The sequence below is a fragment of the Priapulus caudatus genome, unplaced genomic scaffold, assembly GCF_000485595.1.
Source record: "Priapulus caudatus unplaced genomic scaffold, Priapulus_caudatus-5.0.1 Scaffold0, whole genome shotgun sequence".
NCBI lineage: Eukaryota > Metazoa > Priapulida > Priapulimorpha > Priapulimorphida > Priapulidae > Priapulus > Priapulus caudatus.
Genome location: NW_014577061.1, coordinates 759,015 through 771,152, shown reverse-complemented (window position 1 = coordinate 771,152; position 12,138 = coordinate 759,015).

Here is a 12,138-nt window from a genome sequence, read left to right as displayed (position 1 = left end):
AATTTGAAATGAAAATGAATTTGGAATGATAATGAATTACAAATAAATAATAAAAAAACATACTTGAGAGTATCCTTAACAACAAAATTTAATATCTGCTCATACTAACAACTAGTATCGATATCGGAAAAGTGCTTTTAAATTGCAGCGGCGGGTCTATATACATACTTGCCATCGATGTTTTGCCGAATTGCCAATGTTGTCAGCTTTCTTGGGGATCATGCGTATGTCTGCATCTACCTTGGATAAGCCTTTTCACTGTCATTCACTTTGGTCAACCATGTTCGTGGTAATGTACACGGTTAACCTTAGGGTGATTGGTGTCATGCAACACATATTGCATGCTGGACAGATAAAACGGCTTACATTTTGGCTGGATAATGCTACTGAAGGAAGCAGGAATTTTGTTAAACGACGGACAAGTTAACATGAGAGGAGATCAGCTCGCCTGAGTTTTTAGGCCATGTATGCATGCGTCGTCTAACAAGAAAATGCGTAGTGTTTCAGCGGTGACTATTGGAAATCCTCCCTCGTGTGTAGTGTGTGCACTGCACACGTCTGTGAAGGTTGCTTTCGAGTCGTTTTCTCTTCCACACAATCTCATCTGGTTTTCGTCATTAAAATCAATAGCTGCCTCCCGCTCTGCACAGACTCGTATGTGATTGCCTCCGATTATAAAGCATATACTCCGACCCTGGTTCTTATGTTTGAATCTCACTATCCTACGCACACACACAACCTACTTATGTGGTTTATCAGCGTGGCTAGACTTACGATCATATGGCAAGCAACAACATAAATCTTCTGCGTGTGTAATTTAAAAAAAGAAATCATAAACGAATCTTGAGACAATAACTCATTTTACATATTTGAAAGTAACTAATTATGCGCAATAATTAGCAATTTAATGACCCGCACTGAGGCGACGCCATTATGCAAATAAATTAGTCTGACCGTTGTTACTGTTCGCTCTTTGTTAGGCGCCACAAGATGGGAGATACGATAAGCATAAGTATAGAATGTAATTATGTTGTAAAGATTCTGCTTTTGTCTACATTCGAGCTAATGCTTGCCACGCGTTTACAGACGCTGCCATTGTGTGCCTCTCGTGCGGTGACACGTAAACGTCTGTAGAAGTCCTTTATATAACAGATGGTGATTCGTGTGGCGAGCCACACATTTCTGCAGACTCCATATCATGAACTTTAAACCTCCAGTAATTTGTGAAAGGCTCGGCAAGGCGATGGCAGCTATACGATGCTCTAAAAGTCCAAATGATCGTTACCGCGTGAAAGCAACTTACGTCAGGCTGATCGACTCAAGTTCTTAAAGACATGGTGGATGGACAATGGTTTATGTGTTCGTGTGTCGATGGATTTTATCGCCAGACTTTCTTGGATTAGAACTAATCTGTTTCCTCTGCCCCAAAACGTCGACATTTGCACGATAACCCCGGCAACCTAAACTGCTGTTATTCTTTCTCGCAGGCCAGTGATTTTACCCGACCCAACTTACTATACATATCTATAACTGTTTCCGAAAAATCGAAATCTTCCTGATTAGCTTTTTTGAAATTATATTTAAAAATGCTAAATCTAATCTTTGATACACGAGTGAGTAAATCACATGTAATAGACGATATTTTTATGCATACGAAGGAGAAATTGGCTTCTTTGGAAGGAGGAATAGAGAACTTTGTATATATTAGAGGAGAACGTGATGATATCGTGCGCCGGGATGTTTTGAAATCTAATCCGACTTTTTCGAGACGCTATTCATCTTAGACAGCCTACTTATAACCCAGCCGCTGTTGTAGCAGCCCCGGGAATGCCAGGAGCGAGCGAGAGAGAGAGGGAGAGAGAGAGAGAGAGAGAGAGAAAGACGAGAGAGAGAGAGAGGCGAGAGAGAGGAAGAGAGCGCGCGCGAGAGCGAGAGCGAGAGAGAGGCACTTGCGCAGAGCAGTTTTCTAGTTGATTTTTGAAAAACAAACCATGCGATATACCAATTCCTACGTAAATCGCCTTAGAGTTGGGTGTGTTAAACTGTGTGAAGTTGTGATGGCGAAAGCTAGCGCTAGAATGGTACATTATGTATTTTTGTCGATGCAGCATCTATCGTATCTTATTGCATTGCACCCCAGTTAGCAGGCCTAATGTGCACAGTAAATTGATGTGCACGATTGTATTTTGTACCTAACAATTGTGGTGCGTGTTTTTTTTTTTCATGTTCGCCTCACGTGAATGCCGATCTAGTCCCTTCAACATTCTGGCGTAAAGGTTAAGTACAAACCAGTGAGGAGATTATCAACTTTGCAGGGAGTTCTGTTTAGATGAAAGATGGAGAAAGAGGAGAGAGAGAGAGAGAGAGCAGAAGAGAGAGGAGAGAGAGAGAGAGAGAGAGGACGAGAGAGAGAGTGAGGTGAGAGTGAGAGTTGAGAGTGAGACGTGAGAGTGAGCAGTGAGATTTGGAGAGTGAAGAGTGAAGAGATGAGAGTAGAGATAGAGATAGATGAGAGATAGAAGAATAGCGATAGAGATAGACGATACGAGATAGAGATAGAGATAGAGTGGATATGAGATAGAGATAGAGTAGAAGAGTAGAGATAGAGGATAGAGATAGGAGATAGAATGGAATAAGGGTACGAAGTAGAGATTACGAGATAGAGATAGAGAGGTAGAGAGAGAGATAGAGGATAGAGATAGAGATAGAGATAGAGATACGAGATAGAGTATAGAGATAGATGAAGAGGATAGCGAGAGAGAGAGAGAGAGATTACGAAGAGAGAGAGATAGATAGAGAGACGATAGAGACGCCATAGAGAGAGAGAGAGAGAGAGAGAGAGATGAGAGAGAAGGACGAGAGAGAGAGAGAGACCAGAGAGAGAGAGAGAGAGAGAGAGTGAGAGAGTGAGGGAGAGAGATATGGGGGAGGGTGAGTGAGAGTGTGTGTGAGAGAGGGAGAGAGAGTTAGTAAGTGAGTGAGAGCGGCAGAGAGAGATCTCAATGCCACGTGGCTTCAATGTGGCGTGCTCTCACTCTGAGGTGGCCACCGCATGGCGTGGTGTCAGTGTGGAGATGCCCTTAGTCACAACCCGCCTATACCGAAATCTGATAGCTTTCTCTAACCACACAATGTATAACAACAATACTGCGTTCACTCTGGTTTTCACTTGAAATATTTCAGTGGGGCTTCACCCATTTATTTAGCTCCGTGACATTTAGGAAACGCTGAGTTTTTGGTTGACAGCGAGCTTGTCGTGGGCGTAAGCGCGTATATATGCGATATTGCCAGTAAATTACATCTGACGAAAGCCCGATGGAGACGTTGTCAGAGAAAACATCTTGAAGGTGACAGCGGCACACTGCCGGTGTAGCATACTATATATCCTCTATATATATTTTTATATATGATCTTAAATTATATATATATGTGTTGGTGTGGTGTTGTGTGTGTGTGTGTGTGTGCGTGCGTGCGTGCCGTGCGTGGACGTTCGTGCGTGCGCATCGCGGGTGCGTGCGTGCGTGCGTGCCGTGCGTGTGTGCGTGCGTGCGTGCGTGCGTGCGTACGCACTCGTGCGGCGTGCCGCATGTTTTGTGTCGTGTAATATATGCATATAATATATATATATATCATATATATATATATTATATTCAGTAATATTATAACGAGTAGCATATATATACTAGGTTAAGTTAGTAGGCATGGCAAACGTCGTTGCTACGATCGCGTTTCCAATTGGCGACGCAGTAAATGTTTCTAGTCGCGGTTACAGTTCTGACGCGCCTTTAGACATGCCCCGACCCCATGGCGCAATGTAGTGTGGGGGAGCTTGCCACTGGAAGCATTTATACTATTCCAACCAGGCAGCTCTATGGGGCGGTATTCCACTGATAAGGTTCGAATTGTCGGACTTGTCGGACTGGACTTGAGTGTCAGCCAGGGAGTGATGGACATAACTGGTCGCAGGTCAGCGAAGTGCCGGCGTAGAGTTCAAGTGGGTGGAGTGTGTATCAGTGTTACGATTGGTCAGTGTAAGAGGGCGGGTGATGGGGCATGTGTCTGCTAATGCTGTGGGATGTGTATCAGTGTAGGAGGTGGAGTATGGGACAAGTGTCTGCTATGGCTGGTGGAGATGTGTATCAGCTGTAGGAGGGTGGGTGAGGGGGCAGTAGTCCTGCTAACTGCTGTGGGAGTGTGTCATCAGTGTAGGAGGCGCGGGTGACGGGGGCCAGGTCCGCTATGCTGCGTGGAGTGTGTACAGTGTAGGATTGGCGTCAGTGTAGGGAGGGTGGGCTGAGGGGCAGTGTCTGCCTATACAGGTGGTGAGTGGTGTATCAGTGTAGAGGCAGGCGGGTGAGGGGGCAAGTGTCTGCATGACTGGTGGGAGTGTCGTATGCATGGTGACGGAGGGGTGGTGAGTGGGCAAGTGTCTGCTATACTGGTGGGAGTGTGTATCCAGTGGTAGGAGGCCGGGTGAGGGGCAGTGTCTGCATGCTGGTGGGAGTCGTGTATCAGTCGTAGGAGGTGGTGAGGGGCAGTGTCTGCTGATGCCTGGTGGGCAGTAGGTATCAAGTGTAAGATGGTCATGTTAGCAGGGCGGGGAGGGGAGCAGGTGGTCTTGCTAATCGCGGGCTTGGTGGGAGTGTGTATCAGTGTAGATTGGTCAGTGTAGGAGGGTGGGTGAGGGGGCAGTGTCTGCTATGCTGGTGGGAGTGTGTATCAGTGTAGGAGGGTGGGTGAGGGGGCAGTGTCCGCTATGCTGGTGGGAGTGTGTATCAGTGTAGGAGGGTGGGTGAGGGGGCAGTGTCCGCTATGCTGGTGGGAGTGTGTATCAGTGTAGGAGGGTGGGTGAGAGTGCAGTGTCCGCTATGCTGGTGGGAGTGTGTATCAGTGTAGGAGGGTGGGAGAGGGGGCAGTGTCCGCTATGCTGGTGGGAGTGTGTATCAGTGTAGGAGGGCGGGTGAGGGGGCAGTGTCCGCTATGCTGGTGGGAGTGTGTATCAGTCAATTGTAGGCTGGTCAGTGTAGGAGGGTGCGTAAGGGGGCAGTGTCTCCCATGCTGGTGGGAGTGTAAACGCTCTTAGAGCAGTTCACGCACACCGATCGGTTAATTCCACTCAAATCTCACCATAAGCCTGAAGGCGCGATAAGTAAGTGGGGGGCGGCAGCTCGGTGACAGTCGTGCAGGGCGCGTTCGTAATGGACTTTAAGTACGTGTCGACGTCTCACAACACACACGAATCGACTCTAGTGACGCGTTTTTGGTTCGTTATCGGCATCGTTTTTTTTTACGGGAGAAAGTCATCTTCCAGGAATTCGATATAGCGGGCACGTGCGCAGCTACTTTGATCTCGATAGTTTAGCATGTATCCCTCGCGACGGGAACGCGCGCCGCAGATGTTTTTCTGAAGAGCGCGTGCCGCAGCCGGACGTTGGTTTTCTTCTACACAGCGTTTTTACGTGTCATCTCCGAACGTGGCTGGGTCGGCAGAACGACAACATTTTCAGATGGGCTAGCCGCCTTAAAGTTAGACACAACAAGAGCCGCTATATCTTGAGCCGAGTACGTTCGTGTGCATTGCCGCGTGCAGGCGTGATGTAGGCATGCATGCGCGTTATAATCCAGCTATTACAAGTGCTCGCGGAAGCGGCACGAATTCCCTCTCTCACCTCCTCGCCTCATCGAATCTCCCTTCTCGCCGTACGCGCCACTGTTGTCGTCTAACCGCAGTATAGTGTGGCCATCTGGGAGACAAGCGAGAGAGCGAAAATTTAGAGATGAATTGTAACCGTTTTCACGCTCGTTTTTCCCGCGCCGCGCCGGAATCTCTTCTTGAACACGGTTAATCGCTATTACATAGTGGGCCGGTTGATATCACGAGATGGTTTGAATATCGAGCCGCTTGAAATGTCGAGCGGATGCACGCTATTATGTCTAGTCGATCAAGCCATCGAGCCGTACTCTACTATTGAGTTGAAATGAGTGATTGCATGCGCGTGTTGAGAATGCTTACTGTAAAGTACTCGTAGATTGATACTGTAACTACTTATTCGCTACAAACAAATACGAATGCGTTTGCTGTCAGGTTCTGCTTTACGGCAGCTAGGTGTAAAGTCCCACACGTGTGATTCAGATAGTGTGCGTGCGTGCATGCGTGTTTGTGCGTGCGTGCGTGCGTGCGTGTTTGTGCGCGCGAGCTTTTGCTTGCTCTACGGCACGTCAAGTAAAGGTCATCGTTTATCAAGGTCTCGTAAACGGTTATGAGAATGAAAAATCGATATTTGCATTTAAATTTGATACAAAATGTCGGCGTAAGTGTCAGCTGTCCGTCTGGTGTTATCAATGAACTGTAGGTTCGGCTAATTATACATTAATCAGCGAGTGCGCTGCTCGGAGAATGCAGTCTTAAAAAGCCATTATTTCGAAAATAATTTCCTAACAGTCTCGTCTTTTCCCCACTTTTACGATAGTTACCGTTATTGCGTTAGTAACAGCGACTGTCTAGAGTAATGCTAACTGTAACATGTGTCATAAATAACCTTCGTACTTAGCTATATTCACCAAAACATGCACGATTCGAATTTGGATTACTCGTTTTGGTTTCCGCCACCTTTTCTTGCGAATTTCTGTAAATGCCTTTATAATGGCGGCTTCACAGTCACAATCGCAATTTGTGCCGTTGTAGGCCTAATGGAATTTCCTATGTTACTGACAGCTAAAATTTGAAGGGATTCCAATTTCACTGAATAAATTAATTCAACATGCTTCATGAAATATGATTTTGTTTACTAAACCGTCGTATAACGACGTGGGATGCAATGTTGGTGGGATCATGTAAAATGGCGATGTTGGTTGGGAAAGGTCGCGGTGAGAGCGGCTGCGTGCTGATACTGAATGCGATTGTACGGCTAGTAGTATACACGTGTTTGGAGCTGTAGCTTATTCCACGTTCACGATGTGTGAGCTATTTTGTGGCAGAATATTTGAATACAGGTGAAGAACAACATAGGTCAGGTCACTCGATCGAGTCACTCGATGTGACGAATCATATCATCAATGCACGAGGCACGTAGATCATTTATACATGTGCTTATGTGAATTTTTCTTGGGCGGGGTTCGTAGCTCTCACCAGATTCTCAAAGGGGTCCACGAGTCAAAAAAGGTTAAGAACTACTGGCGTAGAGTGAGTGCGTGGCCACCACACGTAGCTGTGTTTACCGTGCACATGTACGCATTTCTGCGTGTAACTGTAAATGTGCGGTAATCAGCTGTGTTCTCGCACCGAGGCCGGAATATGTGAGTTTCGAGGATTTAGAAAAAAAATTCTCAGTTGATATTGTCTGGCACCACAGATGAAAATGTACGGTACTGTTACGGTAGCGGCAGTAGTAATTAATGCATGCTAACTGGAGACGCAGTAGTTTGATCGCATACAGTATATGTTTTAATAGTTTTATTGTTCTAATTTTAATGTCCGTGTCCAATTTCCATGTCCATCTCTACAGTCTATAATATCAGGAGTGTATCAATAGGAGTGAGACAGACTAAAACCGGCAAAATTCAACATTTAGTAGCCTTAGTCTACCTATGATTTATTGTGTTTACCTCGATAAACTTGAGCTCAAGTCTTGCCTTAATCATTAAACTTTATCCGTGTCTAATCGTTGGTCTCACAAAAATGACAAATCGGGAGATATCGGTCCAAACGTACAATGTGGTTTTTGAAAGTTATACCGCATTTTCAACAACTGTGAACCGAAACATAAGGGCAATGCTTTTGAAAGCCCTCTATCGCTTAGCAATGCAAACATAGCAAACAACTAGCGAGGTTTGCCAGGGATTTCAGAAAGTTAAACACGCCTTGTTGTTATTATAGGCCATGTCGAATGACAGTAATTACATGTTATGAACAATATTGTTAAGAAAAAATAAAATGGATAAAAATACTAAACATGTGAAATTTTTTATTTCTAATGTAAATAGTATTAATAACACCAAGTCGTGTTTAACTTTCCGAAATCCCTAGCAAACCTCGCTAGTTGTTTGCTATGTTTGCATTGCTAAGCGATAGAGGGCTTTCAAAAGCATTGCCCTTATGTTTCGGTTCACAGTTGTTGAAAATGCGCTATAACTTTCAAAAACCACATTGTACGTTTGGACCGATATCTCCCGATTTGTCATTTTTGTGAGACCAACGATTAGACACGGATAAAGTTTAATGATTAAGGCAAGACTTGAGCTCAAGTTTATTGAGGTAAACACAATAAATCATAGGTAGACTAAGGCTACTAAATGTTGAATTTTGCCGGTTTTAGTCTGTCTCACTCCTATTGATACACTCCTGATAATATATATAAGCTACTATCGCGGCTATCGCCTGTTCGTACTACGAGCACGCCGGGCCAGTATAGCATGTATTCTGTTTCATAATTCGATTCAAATTCATTCGATGCGTGAATCGAATGATTCGATGCATCATTCGATTCACGCATCGAATCATTCGATTCACGCATCGAATCATTCGATTCTCTTTTCTGATATAAAATCAAATAATATGCGATAAATCAAATGTTATATGTGATAAATCGAATGTTATATGTGATAAATCGAATGTTATATGTGATAAATCGAATGTTATATGTGATAAATCGAATGTTATATGTGATAAAATCAACCATAAAACAAAAATCGAATTATGACACAAACAACTTGCCATACGCCAGTGCCTATAGTCTTGCTATCTGAACTGAGCTCTACTGAAATCTACACGTCTGCTGGCTCTTCTCGTGTTGGTACGAGACCTTTACTGACTAGACCAGAAGAACCGGGTTTTGGTCAAGACAAGACAGATAACCACTCCGTGTTACTACAGATCTGCTGTTGGTAACGGTAACGATTAATCATAGCGGGGTTCTGGCGACGTGGTGTTGTTCGCTGTGGTGATTGGGACATTCTCTCGTGGACAGTGACCCGGTGTCGCGCGAATTTCCTGACGTCTGCGAAATTCCTGATATAGGATGCGTATGCGTATGCGTGCCGACCCGACCAATCACAGCTCGTCTTTGTGTTACGATAAGTTGTGTACAATTGGACGAACACAAACTGTGTTGTAACGTTTATATTAGTTAGAGTTTAGAGTTGATAGGTAGAGATTGTAGTTGATATTCTAATCAAAAACGACACGGAGCGTCGTTGAAGAGAGCGTTCCCACGACCTTGGATCGATCAGTTCTTGGAAATGCCTCTATTCTGCATCCGTTTTGCCTGTGTTCCTGACACTAATTGCTTGCTATGGGCTATGTATGAGTCACGAGTGTATGTTCACATCGAACAATATAGTAAAATAGGAAGTAATAATGCAGCAATTTAACAACAAAAAGTGAACAGAATTACTTATATTTTGTGAAAAAGTGGAAATGTTATTTTTATTTTTACTATTTACGGTGACGTAATCACTTTAAACAATCAAACTCTAGCATACGCATCCCTATATCATGAATTTCGCAAGTCAGAAATTTCGCGCTACACCGGGTCTCTAAGGACAGTCGCACTGCTTGCGCATCTACATCAGCTCATCCGCTGGCGAGAACACGTCTTTTCATTAACTACTTTTACAATTTTATTGTAGTATGCTCACTGTTGTGATAACAGTAGTGGTAGTGGAAGTGCTGGTGTAAGTGGTACTGGTGCAGTGGTAGGCGTAGGGATAGTGTTAGCAGTAGCAGCCGCAGCAGCAGTACTCGTAATGGTAGCACCAACAGTGGCAGCAATAGCCGCAGGAGCAGCAGTTGCATCAGCGACAGTAATAGCGTAGTATCACTGTGCAAATATGGAATTTATGCCACATCATTGACACAAGCGGCGCGAATGCTTTGGCTGCCAACTCATCCGCCTGTTCCTCATCATTCTCAGACAGAGTTTCCGTGTGTCATTGTTATAACCAATTATTGGCCGGAATATTTGTTTTCGCTTGTAATAGATTGGCCTTTGCTAATGGATACATGCCATCACGAATCCCGCTGTGTTCGCGAGGGTGCGGACTTTATGAAAACCTTGCCGCGTGTGTACGCAAGAAAGAGTAAATAATGAGTGTAAATGTCAGCAGCCAATTGATATTGCCAATCCAATAACAAGCATTTTGCGGAAGGCTGCTATATAATACCACTGCCGCCGTTTCCACACCCTGTCATCATCAGAGCCGACGGTCGCGCCGCGTATCGGCGGAAATAAGAAATTACAGCCCGTCACTCGTTTTGAAGCCTCATCTCGCGGATCAAATTTGCGCTCCGAAATTTTTCGCGTTTCGTTAAACCTTCTCGTTTCTTTTCGCTGTGAAAGGCCGCTTGCTATTGCGATCGCAAAAACGGAAGCGCTGTCGCCGGGGACGAGGCTCTCCACGGCGCGTAAGTCATCGTAGTTTCTGTCATGCCGGAAGAAAGCAGTTGGGAGGCGGAGGAGGAGGGGGGGGGGTACGCGTGGATGCCTTGGGAACCATTTCCCCGCTTTATCGGGACCCGGATCGGACGGGCGCATCGCTCAAACGACAAATGTCTTTGGAAAACAATTTTCTTACACACGTTGTTGTGTGTTCGCCGGGACATTTTCTTGGTTCCCGACCTGTCTCGATAAAGCGGGGACCACTATAATAAACGTAAAAATAGTATACAGTAAATGTAAAAGTAGTTAATGAAGAGAGCCAGCGGATGAGCTGATAATGCGCAAGCAGTGCGACTGTCCTTAGAGACCCGGGTCATTGTCCACGACAGAATGTCCTAATCACCACAGCGAACAACGCCACGTCGCCAGAACCCAGCTATGATTAATCGTTACCGCTACCAGAATGATTTTTGTAGAAAACAAACTTCACATTCATGCTGTTAACGCCAGGAACCCCACGACGACCCAGATGCCATCATCTATCCTATACTAAGGACAGGCTGTCTACACCAGTTCATCCAGTAGTGAGGCCGTGCCTTTTCATTAGCTACTTTTGACTTTTATTGAATACCGAAATTATAGCTCGACAACATACTTGCAAGAGGTCGGTGGACTAGTCATTGTGAGTGGAAAACAATCTTCATCTTGAGCTGTGGTACTGGAAACCTACGCCAGAGTGAAATGTATAGTATCGACTGTAATAAAGTTTATTACGTCGTTATGTTCATTGAACATGGACGTAGTTTGCATGGACTTAGCCGCACTTACGTAGTTTGCATGGACGTAGCTGCACTAACGTAGTTTGCATGGACTTAGCCGCACTTACGTAGTTTGCATGGACGTAGTTCGCGCTGCTGTTGCCGTTAACTTCTTTTGTGAGAGGAACAAGCTGTTGCTGTGTGCGTGCTCTGCTAAATGGGTTCTCGGAAACCTAGAGAAGTGTTTATAAAATCAAGCTTTAATGTCGCACAAATCAAGATTCTGTGCATACACGGTTTACAGTGTGAACAGGATGTTTAATCTGCTAGCGCGATGTGCGGGTTGTCGCACGGCGGGCCGTGAACGTGGGGGAGGATGGTACCAGCTTCAGCTAAGCGGTAATTAATGTGAGGGGCCAGGATGCTGCAGCAGGTCCAGTTTAATTCGCGTATTTTCGCCGATAGACTTTGTTGCCCGAGGCGTGCTGAGATTTGTTGACTTTCACTCTGGGTGTTATTGCATGCTCAATCGCAGCTGTAAACACGCAGTATCCAGGCGCGCTGATCCCTCTGGTCAGTCCCCATAACAGAGAACAGATAACGAAAATTAAAAACCCGTAAAATATTGCCGACAGCTCGCCGGCTGTGTGTGGCGGTGTTGGGTATAATGTTACCATTTTTTTCCGCGTCCCGTGACAGGAAAACATAATTTAGTATTGAGATTTCTCCAGTTGTTTGTTATCTCTAAGGCTGTTGCCTGCAGCACTGTTTATTTGTGCCTCTCGCTCCCGCTCTTATGCGGCAGCATAATGGTCTGGCAACCACCGTCGATGTGTCAACCTCCTCCCGCCATGCTACGCTTAAACTATAGCACACAAAAAAAGACAAGTTGCGAAACAAGCCGGTAGACTACATGCACGCCGCGAAAATCGCTAGCTTTTCTAACCATCGGCTTGCGTAACGTTACTTTGAAGAAAGCTCGCCGATAACTGCGCTAGGGTATA